The sequence below is a fragment of the Uloborus diversus genome, chromosome 8 (assembly GCF_026930045.1).
Source record: "Uloborus diversus isolate 005 chromosome 8, Udiv.v.3.1, whole genome shotgun sequence".
In the NCBI taxonomy this organism is placed as follows: Eukaryota; Metazoa; Arthropoda; class Arachnida; order Araneae; family Uloboridae; genus Uloborus; species Uloborus diversus.
In genome coordinates this window covers 4228492-4252898 of record NC_072738.1, presented here as the reverse complement: position 1 = coordinate 4252898, position 24407 = coordinate 4228492, and positions in this window count along the sequence as shown.

Below are 24407 nucleotides of genomic sequence, written 5' to 3'. Positions count from 1 at the left end.
ACTGCATACTAAGTGCCTTGCCTCCATTATTTTATATACCGATAGATGGCAGCACCATCACCGGATCGAACAGTTAATGAGAATTTAGAACTAGTCCAAGAGCTAATAGCTACCTGGTGCTAGCACCCCCAGAGGTATCGTTTCACTTGGAGGACATTGAGACCACGAGCATATTTACCGTCGCTTCTGAGAATTAAGCCAGTCCTTGGCTCTGGAGGAAAGTCATCATCTTGGTGATGAGGTCCGGGGGTCGGAACGTCTGCGGTCTTGAGGCGGCAGCAGCCTCGGCGTAGGATGCCGTTTGGCGGGGCTTTGGTCTCTTCGGACAGGTCCGGCTCATGGCTACGTGCTCTCCAGAGCAGTTGATGCATCGGGAGGGCTCCTCTGGCTTTCTCTTGCAGGTCCTGCTGTCATGATATCCGGCGCAGCGGTAGCACTTCGGCGGGAGGGTGCACTGGTGGGCAGTGTGGTTTCAACCTTGGCAGTTGAAGCACTGGGAGGACCGGAACTTAGGGCGTCTCTGGTGCTCCACTCCAATTCGGAAGTATGACATCCTTTTGATGTTGAAAATCTCCTGTGCCTCAGGTCGGTTGTCGAGCAGGACAAGGAAGAGAGGGATAGGGGCAAAGCCCTGATCTCTTCCCTTATGCAGCTGGATCACCTTCTGTACTGGGAGCTTGAGGTCGGTTAGCTCTGCATGACTTTCATCCACCGAGTAGTTGATGGGAAGTCCTCGAATGATGGCTTTGACCGGTCGGTCAGCGTCAGGTCGGGTGGCATAGAACGGGATATTCTTGGCCTGGACTGCAGATTTCAGAGCGGGGAAGTCGTCTGGGTTTTCTAGCTCGATCCGGAGACTTTCACCTCTATCCTGTTCTTGGTGTTGAGTTGCAGGTCGTCAAGCAGTGAAGACGGTTCATTTACTCCAACGATGCTGATCCTGGGGTTGCGGGGTTTCTTCGATTTCTTGGTGCGGGGTTTGAGAGGGGGGGGAGGGCAGGTGTCTCCACTTGTGTGCCTTTTTCCTCCGTTTTCTTGGCTAAGGTCAAACTGATGATCTTACTGCAGACCAGCTGGTAGCTTAACATTAGATGGCGGCGTTCGTCGGTGAATCCATACATGTCGATTTTTATAAATTGAAACGTGTCCAATTCGTTTATAATCTTGTCGAGGTATTTTTTGGAGAGCATCAGTACTTCGAGTGAGTTCGATAACTGGACTTCTAGGCCGAATTTATCCGTTGCGTAACCAAACTTTTCCTCGAGTGATATGTAGATTGGTTCGTCATCAGATGAGTCAGCGATGTCAATTGATTAGCTTGAAGAAGGTCGTGTCGAGACTAGAGTAGAGCTGGCAGCGTCGAGTACGGGGGGAACCCCGCCGACTCCGGGAAGAGCCGCCTGGTCCGTTGCCGGCAATCCAGAATCTCCGCGGGACCGGTTGGCGTCTATCTGCGGCATGGCTGGGAGAGTGCTAATGGGAGAAGCGGCGGAAACCGGCGGAACCCTTGGTTCTTCCTTTCTCGGCTTCTTCCTCATGACTGAATAAGTCCGAATGTAAGAATCCTGTGAAATGTCTGGTAGTGAAGGGCGATAGTTGCACAAGTATATTTTCGATGACTTAGATATTGACGTCGAGCATAACATTGCTCGAAATGACTAGTTAATTTGCAATACTGACTACAAACACCGAAAATAATAGAATTCACTCCTTCATTTGTCACTACACTAGGAAAATCAGGGTCGTATAATAACAACCAGAATTTACATTGTGGGGAAGTTTTCTCGTAACAGTATTACGCGTCATAAATTAAATAGCTAAGCACTCTGTGTTTCCGGCAAAGTTTGAATTCCACCATTGTAAATTATGCCAAACTAGCCAGTAATCTATGAAATGAATCATATTTTACACATTATCTAGGCATTCTATAGGATGCCGAATGAAAAATCGGCAAATTGTGAAATACCTCTCCTATTCGATACTACCACGTGGCAAGGTAAACAAACATTGGAAATTGAGTCGGAATCCAAAAAAAAAAAAAAAAAAGAAGAAGAAGAGATTATAGTTGCTATTGGATTAAAAAAAATATGATGAAGAAAGGCTTACCGAAGAGATTTCTGTTTCTGTTAACTGCTGTGGATGTGTAAAAGAAAAGGAATGATGCACGGGACTGATGCAATTCCGATTCCTTCATTTTCTCTCGCCAACCTCATTCTGATGATAAAGCACCAATTGGCGATCAACAATCCCTCTCAAGCACAAAAATCAAACATGCATAAAAACAACCTAGCTCCACCCATTACTACTGCGACGTCAGACGTAGAAAACACTACACACATTCCAGTGACATCAGAATAGACAATAGATCGTTTGCAGATTTATCCGAATGTTTTTCATACCAATACTGTTGTCAAAAGAGCCCTGATATTTGAATGTCTGCCAGTTTTTTTTTTTTTTTTTTTGTCTGCTTGGTAAATATAAGTTTCCAAATGTTTTATGATCTGTATCTGTATCTGTAATTCCGCTTGCATTAATGCAGAAGTTGAGTGCTTACTATAAACTGCGAATTGTGACATTCTGTCACATTTTGATGGTGAATCCTGATACGGAGCTAAATCGCAGTAGCAGGGAAGGAGAAAAGAATTCGGGATTTATTATATCGGTATCGAAAATTCGGGTTGTCAAATACGAAAACAAAACGATGGAATGAATTGTAGACCTGTGTGTATGCTGTATGCATCTTAGCGCATGTGTGTGAGTGTGTCTGAGCGTGTGTGTGTGTGTGTGTGTAGGCAGAGTTGGCCGGATTGGACCCAATGGGTTTTTTTGAAAAAACCCATTATTTAGCCCACTTCTGGGTTTTTTAAAATTTTCTGAGAAGTTTTTAAAAAAATTGATTAATTTAAATACTTTCACAATTACAATTTATTTTTTATTTGTTCTTTACCACAGACAATGGACATAAAAAAAAATGAATTTTGAACTTTAATAGTATTTCTTAACTCTTGACGGCATTGAAGAAATACAGGGTGATTTTAATTAAAAATCCACTTTCAAGACGCTGTAAAAATAAAACCACTGGTCAGAATAACGTCAAACTTCAACGGAATATTATCGAAGAAGGGGGGAACTCGATGGCAGAAGAAATTAAATAGTTAAAATTTTTAGCAACAGATGGCGCATCATAATTTAATAGTGGTCGACTACAAATGACAAATAAATCATAAAATATTACCTAAGGTGTAAACTAAACGTTTTGCACCGTACTACTGAGCGAGCGTGCACGAGGGTACAGGTGTGATACTGTTAGTTAAGTTAGCCCATCCAACACGGCAATGTCATATCACATCGGATGGGACAAATCGGTTTTTAATTGTCCTGAGGCCGAAAACTGCATAAAAAGCATCAGTAAAATCAAATTGATCTTTAATTTTTGTGAAACTGGCGCAAAAGATGTTCAGTATGATGTACCCCGTTTTCTGTAACACGTTGAAATCGAGAAACAGCATGTTCTACGACTGATTGAAGTGTTTCCGGATCACGTTTAGAATGTGTTGCGCGATGCATGCCTTCAGCTCAGCGAAGTTTGCAATAGGAGCACTGAACACAACAGCTTTCGGATAACCCGATATCCAGAAGTCACCCGGGTTAAGATCAGGTGATCGGGACGGCCAGGTCTTTCATTGAGACACTCATAGATGCGAAATGAGGGAAAAAAAAACGTGTATTTGGCATTTTTATAACAAGTTCAATGAGTCGTGCGCATTACAGGTGTTTTGATTTACATATTCTGACACTTGTAGCGCCATCTATTGCTTAAAATTCCAACTATTTATTTTTCTTCTGCCATACGTTTTCCCCCTTCTTCGATAATATTCCGTTGGAATTTGAGGTCATTTTGACCAGTGGTTTTATTTTTACAGCGTTTTGAAAATGGAACTTTAATTATAATCACCCTGTACTTCAAAGATTTTAAATAAATATGTTTAACTTTTTTCTTTAACTGGTCAATAAATAACTCAAATTATCTTGACTTAGTTCTGTCACGTCTGATTTTCTCAATATTTGTAGATTGTACAGAGGAAACTACTCTAGCTAAAAGGCTTTCAGGTGAATTATTTTCTGCAAACCAACACGTCACAAATCTAGAATAAACAAGGTATATTTTTTAGAAATCAAGAGGTTTCTCAAACGGTCGGACAGAAAACAGAATAGGATGTACAGTATTTTCATTATCTTACGATAAAGTTTAATATTTCTTACTCTGTACACAGAAAGAGAAAAACAGGCAACATAAAGTTCAAAGAAATGTCTTGATTAAGCTGGAATTGTATTAATGTAATTGCTGTAAAAAGGAATGTAAACTACTTGGGGGTCTAGAGTAGTTTTGCATAACAAAATGAAATACAATAAAGTAAAATGCAAAAAAAAAAAAAAATGTACTAATTAAAAACGAACAATAGATTTTATCACTCGAGAAGTAACTTTGCCGTAATTGTTGGTAATCATGGAAATCAAAAAATCTGAAATTTCACCATTCTTGGGTTTTGTCGTCTTTTATACTTTTCTTCAGAAAACGCTGAATTTTAACTAGTTTTCCAGCTTTTTTTTACTCCAAGACAATTTTTGCGCTTTGTCCATATACTTACGTTACAATATGCTACAAGTACCCCACATTTTCCCTAAAAAAATACAAAAAAAAACACATTTATTTTTAAAAACCCAGCTTTAGTTGTTTTTTTTTGGGGGGGGGGGTATTTAAAACACCCAAAAAAAAAACCCTGGGTCCATGGGCTTTTTTTAAAAACCCGGGTTTTAGCCAACCCTGTGTGTAGGATATGGACGCCACCGACCATGAGCAGCGGCTACTGGGAGGAGCCGCGCCTGCAGAGGACGGTGGAGTTGAAAAAGGAACTAAACATCAAGGACGGTCAAATGAAAACAATTAGCAATCGTGATTGCTCAAAATGAAAAGAAGAAGCTATTAAAACAAAAAACAACAATCTGTTCTTAAACATTGCTTTGAGCAGAAATTTGTTCTTTTATTAAGTAGTTATCGGATACTTTTAAAGTATTGAAGAGGGAGTCGAGAACATTCGGATGGGATTTTTATCAAATGCGCAATGCATCTGCTGTTTCTTGCACCGCCAATCGAAAAGGTTTTTCGATTTTTTAAAACTAGGAAATATGGAGACACATCAAAATTTAATACAATTTCCTTCGTCTTTTCTGCGCTACAATCGAATAAACTCAATTTTTTCTTCATAGCTTCAATTTTTACATTTTCTCCTGTCTTATTTTCAAGTTCTATCTCAAACGTTCAGGTACCAATGAAAATGGCACCAGAAATATTCGCTTTTTATAACAACGAAAGAAAAAAAAAACTGTCTTGGGAAAAAGCAGGAGCTTCATAGAATCCGAAAAATCCCAAAATTAGCTCTTCCGTTCATTAAACCTCCTCCTCCCCTGCCCTTTTCGCCAAAAGTGGAATTATTTCAGAATACTGAAAATAAGCACTCCCCCCCCCTTGTAATTTTCCCCACCATATTTTCGGGTTGCTCTGAATTTTATTTTACCCTATGCTCTGCATTTTCCTTTCTGTCGAAAGAAATAAACTGAACTGAAATCTTTACTAATAATTAGGCCTAGACTGTTTGGCCGATTTTCATGAAATTTAGCGCAGAATTAGTTTACATGGGGGTGTGCATCTGAAAGCGATTTTTAAAAAATTCGATTTTGTTCTTTTTCTATTCCAATTTTAAGGCCTTTTCACCGAGCAAATTATCACAATGTGGGCGAGTAAATTACCAAATTATCATAACGTGGAACCGTAACACGGGCAAGCATAGCAAATTGGGAAGAAATTCATCATCCATTTTTTCTAAATATACAGACGAATCAAATGACCTTTTAATTCTATACTACGGGCAAAGCCGTGCGGGTCCCTTTAGTTTAAAATAAAGAGAGTATTTATTAGATCCGTTTTGTTTAGAAGCCTTTTGGTGTAGGATTGTTGGCTCCGATTTTTTTCTTTTCTTTTTATTCATATTTTTTTAGAGAGAAAAAAAAAAAAAAAAAAACACAATTGCGACTTATAGACGAACGTTAGCAAGGAAACTTTGACGACAGCCATGAAATAAAATTCGACTTATCGAATATTTCGACTCAATGAAATTCGGCTAATCGAAAACAAATAAAATTTATTCTTTCTGCTTGGCGAAGTTCGACTTACCGAAGTTTCACTTAATATAAATGCTCTTGCAGGATGAAATCATTAGTTTATTATGTAGTAAGCTTTCTTTTTTTTTTCATTTTTTCCGACAAAAAATTTTAGGCAGACATGCAGTTTTCGGCGAAGACTAACGCGTGCGAACAGAATTCAAGAAAAACATTTAATGACCAAAGATTTTAAAATGAACGAATAATTTTTCTGCTTTTCTGGGGAAAAAAAACATGGAGAAGTGGGGAAGGGAGCTTTCATTTCTGCAATATAGACGATTTTCGTTTACCTTTTTTTTTAACAGAACAGAAAAGAACAAATGACGAGTCACGATGCATTTTAGTTTGATTCTAAAGTAATAGATGGCGCTAATACCTCATTTGGGAATAGTTCGATATCGTAGATATTTAAACCATTGCCAAATTGTTGGCGATAAATAACACTTGACGCCAACCCTGCTCCACTCGCTCCTTTTTCTACGGCAACCCTACCCTCTCTATTCGGAGCACACCCTTTCCTTTCCTTCCTCTCCTCCCCCCACACCGCCCAAATCGCTACCGTTTTAGTGTCGCGCAAGTATGCTCTACAAATTTTGCCACAAAAGCCGTGAGTACTACTGTTTTTTTTATATATTTTTTTTTAAACAATTTGTGTCATTTATCATAAAATGTTTATTTGCGCTGCATTTTGGTTTTCCCTGCATCAGTAAAAGTAAAAGAAAGGCGATAAAGGCGTGCATCTTTAAAATATCACTGAAAACAAAAATAAACAAAACAATTAAATTTATATCGAATAATTAAAAACTGGAAAGTCATGTATTTGTGACGTCACGACGAATCATCAATCTGCTGCAGAACTCTGACTTTTGAAATAATAAAATTAAAAACTACACGTTTTTTTTTAAAAAATAATAGTATTATCAGGCGCCGTATTATTATTTTTTTTTTTAATCCCAGTTTCAATGCCTTGACGCAGTACTTTTGACTGGAGGAAGCACTTCATTATCAAACGCAAAAAATCGAATCAGCAACAGAAAATTTAGCTCCACATATGATTGCAACGTCAAATGGCAACGCAGCTCCACCCATTCCCGTGACGCCAAAGTAGACCGTTGTAAATTTATCCGAAAGTTCTTCACATCTGATTCTAATACGACTGTTCAACGAGCACTGAATTTATATCTACCGTTTTTTTAATCTGCAAAATAAATATAAGTATTGAAACCCAATTTCTTTGAATCACTTCTGAAAAGTTTTAGATGTTGCATACACCTGCAAAATGCTAGAACGTTTTGCGGGCGAAAACTTGATTCCTAGACCGTCTGTGGAACGCTAGGTGCAGTTTTTCGTTTCATCCCTGCCGGCAATCGACCAGCCCCACCTATCTGAAGAAACACGAGCGAGAACGAAAGAAATCGTTTTCGCCGCTCGCGGCGCTGCCCTCTTGCGGTCGCCTTGTAAGCAATTTTGTTAGGATCACCTCATTTTTGCTTACTTTTCTGTATTAATCTCGATATTTCTTTTCAGTAATTTTTCAGTTCATGCATTATTAATCGAAACACATCCTACGATGTTCGATGGCACATTTATTTTAAGTGCTCTACTTTTTTTAAATATAATTTCCCGTCCCGTATTAGATTTATCTATAAATTGAAATTTTGAGTTACATATTTCGTAGTGAGTATACCAGTTAATCGCTGGTAAATTAGCAAAAATTGGCGAATCTCATTTGCATTCTTCCCGTGTATCGTAGCTTACACGTTCACTTATTATTTTGTATATGCAATGATTTTCGCAGCTGGTGCTATAAGAATCTTGGTGCGCTCATTATCTTTACTAAAAATAATCTTTGCACTTCAGATTGTGTTTGAATTACGTATTTAAATTATCTTTCACTCTAAAAAGCTTACATACGTCAAATTATTATCATTCTTATTGCTCTTTTTTAAAAGAAATTTCTGTTCTGTAAAATATTAAAATATAACAGTTTAAATTAATTAGAATTTCCCCCTTCCGGCTCAGCCCCCCCCCCTCTTTTTGGATGAGCTGCAAATACTATGGTTTTCATATCCATCACTCATCCACCTTTTATTCTTTGTTTTTTGAGCAATCACGATTGCTTATTGTTCTTATTTGACGGTCCTTGGCGTTCCGGTTCCTTTTCCAGCTTGGACTAGGGGCCTCTGCAGCACCACCGCCACCGATCTCTAGAGGCGCGACTGTCCCCCGGTAGCCGCTTTTCCTGGTCGGTGGCGTCCATGTCCTACATACATGCACGCTCACATACACGCATTGTTACGCACATACAAACTCCCACACACAAGCCGTTACACACATACACACACGCCTAAGTGCATACACACAGGTCTACGCACTCACACAAGCCTACACATGCACGCACGTGCGCCTGCACACACATTCCCAAATATACACACGTAACCCCCAGAAGGAAGGGCAGACTTGGGGGGACAGGAGTCGTTCCTGGTAGCAATAAGTCCAATGAGTAGGGTCCTGTCGTGATTGCTCAAAACATAATCTGAATTCAAAATTGCAGAATTCAAATTAATTTCTTTTTTTTTTTGTCTTTATTTATTATTATTTTTTTTACCAGAAATTTTCGTAGCAATAGGTTTTTTGTCGATCATTGCTTTCATTTGTATATGCATGATTATTTTAGTACATTTCATTCTTAAAAAACGAAAGTTAATAAAACTAAACTTGTTTAAAATTATAATACAACAGCAAATAAAATTGATCAATTTTGTGTTCATAAAATGAAAACTTGACGTAGATGCTATTACATCAGAACATTGAACTAGGCCCTTCATTTAAGACGATAGGGGGGGGGGGAGTTGCAAAAGCACCTTGTCTTTGGGAAATCAATGCATTACCTGTAAGTGAGCGCGGTTTTTGTTGTTTTTTGGTACAATTTACATTGAGTATACAGTATTACACCCTTTGCCCCTCTTCATCCTCTGGACAAATTCGAAATGACCGGCCTGCATCGAACTGCATTTTAATTTAAGTTTTACTCTTCCTTCTATGCTACGCTACCGTGGATGTAATTTCAAAAGGTAACACAAGAGTAAGCTTTCGTTCTTGCAAACTATCGATGGAATACATTCTTTATGCAATGCAAACAATTTCATCATTTTGGATCAAATGTTTTCCTTTCTTAAAAATGCAAACATTTAGCAAAATTATGTCTCCAAAACAACTCTAAATAAGTGAAATATTGGTTGGAACAACAAAACAAGGTACTCTTCATAAGTTAATATAAGTATGTACGAAATTATTCTCGAAAAACTGGAAAAAAAAAATTAATTTGAATTCTGAAATTTTGAATTCAAATTATGCGTTTCGCAATCACGAACTGCGACAGGACCCTACTCATTGGAGTTATTGTTTCTAGAAACGTCTCCTGTCCCCCCAAGCCTACCTTTCCTCTTGGGCGGTTACGTGCGCATAGTTTGTGTGTAGGCTCGTGTGTGTGCGTAGACCTGTGGAGAAGCGGATAGCTCAGGACCGGGGGACAGCCGCGCCTGCAGAGGACGGCGGGCGGTGGTGCTGGTGTTCCTGGTCCAAGCTGTAAAAGGAACCACAACATCAAGGACGGTCAAGTAAAAGCAATAAGCAATCGTGATTGCTCAAAAAATCACAATTATTCTAATAATTTTCACATCTCTGTAATGATTGGAAATCCACCATCAGATTTGTGAAAAATGAAGTAACCGCAAACCCGTCGCAATAAGCCGCGCTTACTGTATCAACAGTAGTGAAGGGAAAACCTAATTTGGTAGTATCAGAGGAGGAATGAAAATAAACTGGGAGCATAAAAAACACAGAAGTGAATTAACTAATTACGCAGTTCTAACAGCAGATTCTGGAGGGTAAATATTAATTTATCGTTAACAGTATTACTCGATTTGAATGAAACAGTGGGGACCTGTAGAATAGCATTAACAGCACTAGAAATTTTGGGTGAAGGACCCGAACTAGTGCAAGTTTCAGTTCTATCTTTTCGATTTAAAGAATCAATGAGATTTTGTCGTTTTGGACAGCTTCTATAGTTGGCTAAATGTTCACCCTTTCAATTAAAAGATGACGGTGGTATGTTTGAGGGTTTTAGGCAATATTTAGTTTTGTGCTGCTCCGCACATATCAGGCGAACGGAGGGGGGGGGGGAGGCGATCACAACTAAACGAGGAGTGAAAGTGTCTCAGTTCCAACACAGCATAATGTCTTTTTTCCTGAGGGATTCAAGGGTGATATTGTAATTCTCCAGTCTCTGAAATGGACCAAATTTGTCATTTGCGTTTTGACCTAGAGAAACTAGGAGGCGACTGACATGAAGGTGCATCACAGATGCGTAAGAATCGCCATCGGCGCCGGCTGTAATATTGATAACTATTTTCATCGCGCGAGCAAGGGATCAGACCTTTCTCACACGGTGCATGAAATCGACCTCTTTCAAAGAAGCTCATAGCTGAAGGTTTAGGAACTTATACTGCTTTGCAGTAATTTTAAACCTGATAGTTACTGCCTCACTGATGAAGTTTAACCGTTCTAAAAAATATTGGAACAAGAATTATTTAACCCTGCTGCAGTGTTCGGGTCCATTTTGACCCAAAAGAGATTTCATATCGAATAACATTGGTATAACGTTGTAACTTCATGAATTTATTTCTTTTCTTATTTTGCAATTCAAGTTATAACTCTGCTTGCCAGAAAAAAGTTTACGTATACTGTGTTCGTGTTCTTTTGGACCCATATGATTTAAAACATACATCGGAGAAACAACATACGTTATTCTTGCTTATACAATGTCTTAATTACATAACGATAAATAAATCATATATTTATTGAGATAAAATAATATATATCTATACAGGGTGGTCCCGAATTCATGGTACAAACTTTAATGGTAGGTACAGGACATTGTAACAAGGATTTATTGTATAGGAATGTATAGTCGCAAGTGACGCGGTAAGGCGTAAACAGGGGAAATAAAAGGAAAGTGAAATGGAGTGATCGGTTGGTATCACTGCCGGTAGAGGGCAGTAGATCTCTAGCCGCCGTTGAACATGATGCATCGCAGTAGGGAAAAGAGCCATTCACAATTATGCTGCCGTAGACGATGGGTGACTTTACGTATGCAGAAAAAGCAGACATGCATTACATGTACGGCCGTGCAAATGGTAACGCCAGAGCTGCGTTACGAATGTATCGCGCGGAGTATCCTAATCGACGAATGCCGGATCATAGAATTTTTCAACGGTTACATCTTCATCTTTGTGAAACAGGTGCGTTCGACGTCAACAGACATGACGCTGGTCGATTAAGAGCTGTACGCACTCCAAGGCTAGAAGAAAGCATCTTGAACATTGTGGCTGATAGACCCGAGTCAAGCACAAGAACTGTTGCGCGTGACGTAGTTGTGAGTCATGAGACTGTATGCAGAGTGTTAAAGGAAAATCGCTTACACCCCTTCCATTTTCAGAAAGTACAAGCATTGAATCCGGCAGACTATCCTCTTCGCGTGAACTTCTGCCAGTGGGTGTTGCAGCAATGTGCATTGCAGCCGTATTTCGTAGGTCATGTGCTGTTTACAGATGAAGCGACATTTTCACGCGAGGGTGTCTTTAATGCGCACAATTTCCATGTGTGGGCAACCGATAATCCACATGCGTTTCAACAACGTTTCAGTATTAATGTGTGGGCTGGTATTTTGAACAACTTTTTGATTGGCCCATACTTACTACACACGCGACTCAGAGTCGGAAGCTATCTTATTTTTCTGCAAGAAGTGTTACCACAACTGCTGCATGATGTTCCGATCGCCATTCGTAACCGCATGTGGTTTCAGCACGATGGGGCGCCAGCACACTTCAGCATTGATGTACGGAATTACCTGAATGCCACGTTTGGTGCTAGATGGATTGGGTGTGGTGGACCAGTCCCTTGGCCACCCCGATTTCCCGATTTCTCGAGCCTCGATTACTTTTTATGGAGACATCTAAAGAGTCTTGTTTATGAGACTCCAGTTGACTCAGATGAGGATCTCGTCGCTCGCATATCTGTAGCTGCTGCAGGTGTGCGTGAAATACCAGGCATCTTTGAACGTGTACGCCAATCGCTGCACCCACGCTGTCAAGCATGTATCGCTAATGGTGGACGCAATTTTTAACACTTACTGTAAACATGACACTTGTCAACAACGATTTCAATAAAATATTTGTTTTTCCTTTCCGCCGTTATTTCCCCTGTTTACGCCTAACCACGTCACTTGCGACTATACATTCCTATACAATAAATCCTTGTTACAATGTCCTGTACCTACCATTAAAGTTTGTACCATGAATTCGGGACCACCCTGTATATTTATGTATGATTCCCCACTCCCGCCTTTTTTTTTTTACTTTGAATAAAATTTTTTCCTATTTATGTAATGAAATAGATAAATAACAGGACATTGTTTCAAGACTGCCCTTTATAGAATTATGAGCTGCTCGATTGTGGGGAATTCCCTTGCACCCTTCTCCCCGAACCCTGCCTTCATACTATTCTGTGCAGCAAATTCTGATGCCTGTATGAAAGAAAAATCCTACAGACGGCTTAGAATTTTTATAGAGACTTTGGTATGGCTTTAGTAAGAGAACATATTTGTAGAAGAGACATGCTCCCACGCCAAGAAGCAGCTGCAAAGTTAGTGAAAAGCATGCAAAGGCAATCAAAAGACGACACCAGTTCTACTGCTGAAACAATGGACACGGCATGCACGAGTAGAAAAAGAGGTCGTAGCTATTTCTTCAAATCAAACAGTAAAGTACAAAATGCATGTATGAAGTGTGACAAATACATATAAAAGTCACATTTGAATCAAATATGTACAAAATGCATTGATACAGTTACTCAACAATGATCATTTTATTTCATTGAAAATGGTCTCATGAACAGGTAACTGTCTTTTTATGTATTTCATACAAATATAAATATTATATTGTTGTACAGCGTTTCAATACAAATACAAATACAAAAGTGACGACCAGCAACAGGCTCTGGGCCCAGCTAGCCTGGTCCTAGTCAATTTACAATCCCCAGTGAAGATTAATGGCCCTCTTAAAACTAACTACTCCTTTGCTCATTACCACCTCTTCCGGTAAACTGTTCCAAGGTTCCACTACCCTGCTAAAATAATAATTTTTCCTAACATCCATGTGAGCCTGACATTTAAATAGCTTAAAACAATGACCCCTTGTCCTGTTTTTAGGGCTAAACTTCAGCCCCGTAACATCTTTCATTTTAATAAATTTAAACAACTGAATCATGTCCCCTCGGTCTCTTATTTGCTCAAGACTGTACATTTTTAGCCTTCAAAGCCTGGAATCATAGTCTAAGTGAGAAAGTCCATTTATTAGCCTTGTAGCTCGCCTTTGAACCATTTCCAATACATTAATGTCTTTCTTAAGATAAGGAGACCAAAACTGAACAGCATACTCCAAATGAGGTCTTACCAAACTTCTATATAAGGGCAGAGGAACGTCTTTAGATTTGTTTGAAATAGATCTATTGATAAACCCAAGCATCTTATTGACCTTGTTACTAGCAATGCTTCACTGTTGGCTAAACTTTAAATCCTGACTTATTAAGACCCCCAGATCAGTAACTTTGTCTGCCTGACTAATGACTGAACCTTGCAAATAATAACTTGTACACTTATTTCCATGTCCTAAATGTAGCACTTGACATTTCCCAACATTAACAGCCATACCCCATTTATCAGCCCACTACGTAATATGATCTAGATCCTATTGCATCTGTTTTGCTTGTTCTTCATTTTCTACAGTCCCCATAACTTTGACATCATCAGCAAAACAATTCATGTTCCCAGAAATATTTTTGTGAATGTCGTTCATAAAAACAATGAACAAAACAGGCCCTAACACTGATCCTTGAGGAACCCCGCTTAAAACCTCACTCCAATTAGAATAATTTCCCCTTACAACTACCCTTTGTTTCCTTCCGGTCAGCCATTTTTTTACCCAAATGAAAGTTTTCCCTCCTATTCCTATATCAGCTAATTTGCTAAGTAGAGCAACATGCTGTACCTTATCGAAAGCTTTTTGAAAATCAATGAAAACAACATCTACAGGCTTCTTATTGTCCAAAGCCATGGTAACTTTGTCATAGAAATGTAATAAATTAGTTGCACAAGATTTACCTTTCCTGAAACCGTACTGAAAACTAGTCAATAGATTATTAGTTTCTAGAAAATTTACTATCTTAATTTTTATCAATGTTTCAAAAATTTTGCAAACCACCGAAGTTAGACTCACAGGTCTATAATTTCTCGCACTCCCTTTAGACCCTTTCTTGAAGAGCGGTGTAATGTTAGCCAGCTTCTAGTCTTCTGGCACTGTCCCCGAGTTATAAGAAGCATTGAAAATATTTACGATTACATCTGCTAATTCCTCCGCACATTCAACTAAAATTTTTGGATAACTATTATCAGGTCCCGGAGCCTTAGTCTCTTTAATTTTTTTTCAAATGAAGTAAAATGTCATCCCTGGAAAATACAAAGTTCTCAAGTTGTACTATAGCTTGTGTCTTGTTGGTGTCAACTGTTGAGATACAGTTATCGTTAAAAACACTCGAAAAAAAGTTATTAAGAACATTAGCAATATCAATATCGTCCTGAATTAAAATTCCGTGCTCATCAACCAGTGGCCCAATATGACTATTTCGAACTTTCCCCGAATTAGCGTATGCAAAAAACCTCTTGGGATTCCTGTTTATGTTATCTGCCAGTCTTTGCTCCAACTCTCTTTTCTGAATCCGTACCAAATACTTAAATTTACGCCTTGCCTTACAATATTGGAGCCTATCTGCACTGTGACCAGGTTCTCTAAACCTATGAAAAGCAGCTTGCTTGTAATTTAGAGCGTCTTTAGTTTCCCTGGATCCATTGGCTAAATTTTAGTGTTGACACCCTTTCTCCTAAAAGAAACATGATCCCCAACCGTTTTCGCTAGCTTTTCCTTAAACTCTGCCCACTGAAGATTCACATCGCTATTGTCCAATCCAGAAGAAAAAACTGCTTTCAAACTCTGCCTAACTTCCACAAAATCAGTTTTTCTGAAATTAGGCACAAACCTAAAATTCTCTACTTTGTGCGTATCAAATTTAATCCCAAACCTAATGCTGTTGTGGTCACTGTCTCCAATGTGTTCCCCTACACATAACCCCTGAACAGAACCTTCCATATCACAGAAAACTAGATCCAAAATCACGTCCTGTCGAGTACTCTGAGTTACAATTTGATCTAAAAAACAGTCACCAATTGCTTTCAAAAATTCCTCTTCTCTGCTATTACTATTGTAAAAATTATTCCAATCAATTCCTGGAAAATTAAAATCTCCCATTATAATGACTGACCCCTTGCTTGAAATGTCACTAATAATACTAAACAACTGTTCATCTTGACCCTGGCTTAAGTTGGGTGGCCTATAAATGTTCCCTAAACGTAGTTTATTGCCCTTATTGCTCATCAACTCCAGCCAAATCATATCAATCTCATTAGGTTTATCATTAATTAGCAATTCATTGCAAGTTAAAGTGTCTCTGACATAAAATAAAACCCCACCACCTCTTTTACCTACTCTATCTTGTCTAAACAAATTATACCCAGCAATAGATAATAAATCATCATCACTTTCGGTAGCCCATGTCTCGGTAACTCCGATAATATCCAACCTCTCGTCTATTTTTATGCTTTTCAATTCTTCCATCTTGTTCCTAATACTACGAGCATTTGTATAAAAAACCTTAAGTAAGCCCATCTTACCTTTATTTAATGCTGCGCGATTATTTGAATCCCAACTGCTAAAATCTTTTTTCTTACTAACCACCCTATTTCCGTTTCTACTAAAATCCCAATAGTTAGTACCCATTCCAATTCTGCTCCCTTAAAGCATGCCCCCCCCCCCCATTCCAACTTAGTTTTTTCATTCTGAATCCTCTAAAACCAAACCACTAACCATTTTGACCCCCCTTGAGCTCAGATGCAGGCCATCCCTAGCAATCCAATCGCGTTTACATTTACTCCACACATCAATAAACCTGATACTACGCTTAACGCAAATTTCCTTGAGTACCAAGTTCATACACCTAGCCCGTTGGTTTAACCAACTCCTATGCACTCCATATCTGGGACGCAAACCAACCACTTGGACATTTGCCGAACATTTGGTTGCTTTGTCCAACAGAGAATCCATTTCCTTACCAAACTCATTGTTATTACTATGGCCTACATCGTTAGTTCCCACCCACAAAGTAACTACATCCTCTTTATTAAATACCCCCTTGTTTTCAGCAACCCTATTTACATCTCTCCTACTCAATCTTCAACTCCTTTTTAAACTTCTAAGTATCTTGTAAATTTCTTAAAATGTTAGCTTACACATAATTTTATATTAGTTGTCATTTGGACGAAAATTGGATTCACTATTTTACTAGTTTATTTTTGTGTTTTCTTGAATTAAATTCATAAAATGAAACATATAAAGAGCGTGTTTTATGTTCAAAAGTTTCTAACAAAATCAAACAACTTCCTATAATAATTAAATTTGAAAACAGAAAAACAATTGGGGTTTAACAATTGAAATTAGATACGTTGGGTCTATTTGAACCCGAACAGAGTCTGCGTACGCTCGGATCTAACACAAGCCAAGCCAAGCCATGCAATAGCTAACAGGCGGAGGGGGGAACCCCCTTTTACCTGAAATCTATAGAAGTTGGAGCAGAGCAAAGCGCCGGAGCGCACCTATGAGAAAAGAAAAAAGGGGGGGGGGGGAAGCATTATGGCCTCGCTAGGGCTGCGAGGCCGCTTTGAAGGGCGTCAATCTGCAGTTGTTGAGCTTGAAGTTGAGAGAGGACTTGGGTGAGTAGAGCAAGGATCTGGCTGGAGTCAGGGGTGGAGAGCTGTTGTAGGGCAACTGGACGGGGAAGAAAATCCGTGGGGGCCTTTGGTGCTGAGCGTGGCGTCCGCTGGCTCCAGGCGTTGCCGACTTGAGCAGGAAATGACCTGGGGACCTTCTGTTGGCGGGGCTGGGGTCGTGCGGGGCAGACCGGGGCGTTGGCAGTGTGAGGACCTCCACAGAGGGCGCAGCTGGCTGGAGTCGTCTTGTCCTTTGTGCACTCGAACGAGCGGTGCTCTCCGGCGCACTTCAGGCATCTTGGGGCTCGAAAGCACTTCACGGCAGTGTGTCCGAATCGTTGGCACCTGTAACACTGTACAGGGGTAGACTTGGGGTGCAGGCGCTCGACAGTGATGCGGAGGTGCCCGATGTGGGAGACTCCGAAGATGTCCTCGGCGTTGTCAGATTTGTTCAGTACTGCCGGGTAGAGGGGGAGAGGTTTCCTTTCGGGGCCGGTCTTCATTTGGAGAACTTTGGTCACTTCAAAACCGAGTCCTTTAAGGTCGTCCTGAATTTCGCTGGTAAGTAAGATAAGGGGAGACCCCTGATGACAACCTTGAGAGGTCTTTTGCTGGGAAGGATGCGGCCGTGGAATTCCATTTTGTGGTCACGGAGATAGGTCTCGACGAGGTCGACGTCATCAGCGAGGGAGAGGTAGACCTTGAGATCTGGACCCGAGATTTTCCCCTGAATGGAGCCTGCACAGAGCTTGTTGAGTTCAGCAAGTAGCTTTACTGGATCGGGGGCGCTGGCGATCGTGATGGGAGCAGGTCTGGATCTCGATGTGCTTGGGTTGGCCGTAGGAAGTGAGGGAGCTACACTTTCTTCGGTGTGATCATCATCGTTAGCACTTTTGCTATCCACTTGAAGAGGGGAGAACCTGTTGCTCAGAGGTAGGTCAGTAGCTGGAGCTGGAGGAGGAGAAGGCTGAGGATGTTGGTCGACTTCTTTGATGTCCATGCAAGAGGGAGGGGGAGCTTGGAGGGTCCCTGCATAGGCCTCGGCCTTGATTTCGGCGAGTTCGATGACGATCTTGTTGTGCCTTGCTGTCCAGGAACTTTGGTCGGTTCTGTGCAGGCTGCTAAGTAGGCCTCCGGCATAGTTAAGAATCGCCTCAAAATCGGCTCGATCAGTGCATGCTTCAAGACCTTTTCTGGCTTCGTTATAATCATATCCATGTTTCTCAAGAACTTGATCAGCAGTCAATCTCTTTTTGCCTGACGAGTCGCTCCGAGAGGAGGTCGTGGAGGCAGGGGAGCTGGGAGAAGCGGGGACGCTTGACCGGGGGACGGTTTCGCTGACGGGGAAAACCCCGCCGGCCCTGACAAGGGCCTCTACGCCGTTGTCCCCGGGAGCGGCCGCCTTCTTCTTCCGCGGTGGTTGCCTGAACATCCGGTAAGAACGAGCAGGAGAAAACACGTCCGATCAGCTCGGACGCTCGACGTGGAATGTGAAGAATGACAAGTGAATGGATCTAACACTGCAGCAGGATTAAGAACTTATACTGCGTTGCAGTAATTATAAAACTGGTTGTTTTACTCTCATCACTGACAAAGTTCTGCAGTTGAAAGGAAATTAGAACTAGAATTATTTGGGGTCAGTCATTCAATAAGTGAGACTGATTTTGGCATCCCCCCTTCCCCCATGATAGGGTAAGTCGGATTTTTGAAACTCCTCTCCCCCCCCCATCATAGGTAAGATTCCATTTCGATATTCAAAATAATAAAATAACGAATCTTACATCAATGAAATCGTTATTAAATTGATTTTTTAAAATTTAAAAAAAAAAAGCTTTTTGTGTAAAGAGATATCAACAAAAAGAAATCTAGACTAAATAATCTTTCGACAAATATTTTTTGTATATGATGCGATACTAACTAAAAATAAGACATGCCATACGCAGTGTGATTCTTTTATTATATTTAACTATCTTCATTCTTTGAAAAAAAGGTAAAAAACAGCTCATCCTAATACGTTTTTTATTTAACAGAAGCAAATGATATATGATCACTGCCAAACCTTTTGACCGCTCTATTTGTAATATGAAATATCGATTTGGAAAATAATACTTAAGAATGGGTTGGACCCTCCCCCCCCCCCCCAAGTAGGTGCATGAAGAAAATTTTCCACCTCCTCCCCTCAGGTTCCTTACGTAGTTAATGAATGGCCCCTCTCATGCAACTAATTATTGCTGAAACTCGAACGGTTTTGGGTTAGTTAAGTCAATTATCAAGTTAAAAAGTGAATGTCAATGTGCGTAAATGTTTTTAAATCTCGGTATTTTAGCTGTCCATTAAATTCCGAGGGGTCTGTGGTGAATACAGAGATAGTTTTTGAAGGGAATGTTTGAATTTGGGTTGTTGGGACCGATATGACCAGGTTAGACCCCTGCCCCCTCACCAAACCAATCTTTTTTGCAATCCGAAGTTATTGGAGAAGGACGCAGTCCTTATCTTTTACGAAATGAGTCAGAGTTGACACTAATATTTAATTCTTTACAAAAGTTTATTTGTTTATTTATTTAAGTAATTAATTTATATATTTATTTTATTTATTCATTTATTATTATTTTTTTTGGGCCGAAAAAGGGGGGGGGGCAGAAAAGGAGGGAATTCATAAAACGTAATAGAAGTTCAAAAATGAGAAGTTCTTTGTGAGCCATAAATAATTTCCATAAATAAGGGGGCTTTGCCCCCTCACTTTTCAAAGTTAACTAGTATGTTGTGGCCATCACGAAACTTTCTTCTATATTTTTCCTTTTTCTGATCCCTCCCCATGTTTGACGAGGAAACAATATTCCTAACAAAAACAAAATTACACATGTAAAAACTTGACGACCATCCCAATGTCTGAATTATTGTAAAAACAAAACAAAGAGCGAAAATTGAAAGTTACTTTAAAAGCCTTACTTGAATTAATTACAAATATTTTATTTATTAACAAACATAAGATGGCAACAGTTAAAAATTTTAAATCATTGAGATAATATTTCCGATCATTTCCATACAATTAAAATCACGAGAAATACGCAGACGACAATCTATTACGATTTATCTTTCTTATTGTTGCATTAATAAAACTATTTTTATTCGCAAAAAAAAAAAAAAAAAAAAAAAAAAAAAAAAAAAATCAACACCTCTTGGAGCGATTGGAGTCAAAATTGAACCAAAGCCTGTTTACGTATGGATTCACATATATTCCAAATTTCAACCAGAACGTAGCAGTACTTCTTGAGATAGGGCACTCACAATGGAAAAAAAGAACGGGCGATTGCGCTACCCCCTTTTTAGCTGATGACACCAAAATAAAATCAGCTCTTATACCCACTAAGGGCTACTTGCCGATAAATTTTTCTTTCATTCCGTTCATTATTTCTTGAGATACAGCAGTCACAATTGACGACAAAAAACGTCTATAGCTCAACCCCCGTTTGAGTTATTGACACCAAAATTGAATCAGCACCTGTTCCTGTTACTGGCAACATATGGACCAAATTTTGTTTGATTCCGCCAGTTACTTCCTGAGGAATAGCAAGCACGCGTAACTCAAAAAACGTCCCATTGCTCCACCCCCCTTGGAGGAATTCGCGCCAAAAACGTGACCAAAAAAAGCTTTGCGTTTTTTTAATAGTTCAAAATCGAAACGTTTACATAGAGATCTCCCGATGCTTCCCTGTTCCATTAATTTTACCAAGTGCAGCCTAAAATTGCATTTCTAAAACTTCCCGTTTCGTTTTGGAGAATTTCCGGGAAGAGCCTTGACATTCTATTATAAACAAACATAAACTAAAATGGAAGAAAACAAAATCTTGGGGGACCCTTTCTTTTTCCTCTCCTCTCGTTAACCTAAAATTCTAAAATTGCGGTTTTTGACATCTACTTTGAAAATATCGCTTGGAAGGGAACTGGAACCCCTTCTCCCGATTCTTTTCTGCTTAGGCCTATATAAATCAACCAATTTCGAAAACTTTCCAGGGGGGATTTAACTGATTCTTTCATTTCCTCGTGTCCTTCCTTTGTTGTCAGTAAGCCTAAAGATGTGCCTTTTCAGACTTATAACCACTAGTATCCTTCTTTCAAAGCACATAAAAAATTTGTCAGTGTTAGCTTTATTTTACGTTTCACAATATTTTTTTTTTTTTTTTTTTTTAGAACCTAAAACTAGATTTAGAAACTTAAAGGAAAATAGGAACTAGCGGTAGTTTAATGTCTTTGCTTGACTCGGAAGAATCGAGATCCGGTACGGTTTAATTTAACTTTTTCAATTTACAGAGGAGGGCCAAAATATTCTTTTGCCGACTGAGCCAAAGTCAGCCAGTCCGCCCCTGGATCTAGCTGTGTTACAGAATACTCTTAATTTATTTTGAAGCATTTCTTTCAAGATTGAAAATTTTATTGTAAGAATGTATCAGAGGTGGTTATAAGAAAGGGGAGCAAAAAGAGCGGAGGAGGAAGGTCGAATGAAATATGGGAGGTTGGGGTTGCGCCCATGAAGCTATTTTTAAAAACATAAGGGCTATATTATTGTATTTTAAAAGCACTGATTAAATGACCTCTTAAAAATTGGGACGCATGGTGACTGTAGACACTCTCGGGTTGCCCATCGGGAGAGGTGCAGACGGTACAGTTGAAATGTTTAAGGGGTTGTTTTCAGGAGTATTTTTTTCCTTTTTAGGGGCTCTCATTCTTCTGGGGGGACTATCGCGTTGTTTGGGGGGGGGGGGGAGTACGCCAGCTCCTTCAGGACATCTCTATACCCCCTTTCAATTCAAAGTTCCATTTTTGTTTTCTGACATAAAAAAGTTTTATTTCGAACTTTTAAATATATATTGAAGAACGAAAAAGTGAAAAAAGAGGAGAGAAAAAAAAGAAGAGACTTTAAGACCAATCAAGCCAATTGAACTTCTGACATAACTAAAGCATGGTTGCCCATTTAATAAAACGGAAGACAAGCACCAAGCACTCCCATCACAACCAGCAGGCCCCTATCGCGCATCGTTTCAATCGGAATCGCAGTTTGGAAGGATTTGTTCTGTACTTCATGAAGATTTTCTTTTTGTTCACTTTCCTATCTGGCTTTATTCCTACTATAGTGCCTAGAAAAAGAGCGTTTTTCATAAAATTTGTCTTCAAGAATCGCGGGGAAAAAAGCGCCGGTCGGCACACTACTCTTTCTTGGCACTATAATTCCTACCAAGAGCCACAACCCAGTTTTCCCTACTCGGCAATGCGGAGAATCGGCATAAATTTTCACCATCGGAGATTTGTCCCTCTTTTAGACTTTAGTGTCCAGAAAGAGTAGTGTGCGGATCGGCGCTTTTTTCCCCGCGATTCTTGACGACACATTTTATGAGAACCGCAAGAGGGCAGTGCGGTCAAGGTGCAAGTTCAATTTCGCGGTGTTTACATTAGTAGACGCGTGATTTTGTTACAATTTAGTTCCGCGTTTCTCTTTTTTACCTTTATTTCGTGAATATTTCATGAAACAGCTTTCAAGGCTTTTAATGGCTGCATCAAAATTGAACATTAGAAGAAGTAAAGCTTTATCTTGTTTCGTACCTGGGTGCAAAAGTTGGTACAAAACATGCAAGGGAAAATTTTCACTTTTTTAAGTCCAGTAGATGAAGAAAAACTAAACAAGTGGAACTCGTTAATTCCCAGGTTAGATAAAGTTTTTGATAAATATTGCTCAATTTTTGCTCTGCATTTCGAAAAACCTTTTATTGAAACGCATTTTAAGCACATTATAAATGGTGCGGAAGTTTTGATTCCTCAGGGGAAAACCTTTTTTGAAAGATGAAGCAATTCCGACAACTTTCCCAAATCTGCCAACATACTTTACTAAAAAATTACCAGGAATTATGCAGTTAAGAAAAATGTTCCCTGTTTGAAAAAAATAAAACTTGATCTTTCCGCAGATGAAACTGAAATAACCACGTATATATCTATTATAAATGAAATTGCTCATTTTAATTTGCCTAACGAATATTGGGTTTGTATGAAATTTAAAGAATCTCCAAATATTGTAGTTTTTGTATATAATGAAAATTATGTGGAAAATAATATTGACGATAAAAATATCATTATTGAAGTAGACACAAAGACAAGGATGTTTTCGAAACAAAATTTTACACAAATGACTCTGAAAATTTGATACTTATATTTTAAAGCAAATGTATTATCAATCGAGATGTCTTAGGGCGCAGTTTGTAGTTTTTTTTTAATGCCACTTGGGAGACTCAAGCCGCGTTCATGTAGCCAGCATGAGTTTAAAGCAGATAGGAGCGACTCCTGAGTCAATGAGGGCTCTAAATGAGAAAGTGCCCGCCTTGGGTACGGTACATGGTAGCACCAACTCTACAATTTATAGGTTTGGAGAATAGGTTGAAAATCTCCAGCAACGCTACGCCTGGTAACTGTTAGCGACCGACCATAAGAATTTAAGACAAACGGAATCAACGAGCACGTAAGTTATATTTAAAAAAAAAAAAAAAAAAAAATTCTTGAATTTCAGCATTTTAAAACCCTGTACGAAATTGGTAATTATTATCGTTATCGTCCCCCGTTATCGAGATAAAAGGTATTTAAGTCTCCCGAAATTTTAAGAAAAGTGGCAAATTTAAACACTTGGAGAGGGATTGAAGGTACCAATTTCTCACAGACGATTTCCTCGTCTGCATGTGGCAGGACATCCATATCTACAGAGTGTGAGAAAGATGTCTGTCCCCATCGAAACTCGCTAAATTTGGAACAACGAGACTCCGTTTTCTTAAAATTCCCATAGGCTTTAAAACCTCATATATCGACAACGGGAAAATATTTTTTGCGTCCGAAAACATGTATCACAATGTTCTTTTGATCGCTACTTATTTAGATTTTTTAATTGTAACACTGTCATGTTGTTTCCTGATTAAGGGTAGGGAGATTCAGAAGCTGCACTTCCTTTTAAAATAACATTTTAAAGCTATCATAAGCAATGTTAGACAAAGGAGAGGGACGAGGAGGTTCCCCATTTGTTTTTAGTTTTTAAGGATACATTTCTTTCGTTATTTTACATATGAGATAAAAGATAAAAATACATCCCCCCCCCTATTCTTACGTAAGATTCCATTTCGTTTTTCAAAATGATAAAATAACAAATCTTGGAATCGTTATTAAATTCACATTATTAAATTGAACCTTTTGCGTAATGAAAGAACTGCGTAATTACTGA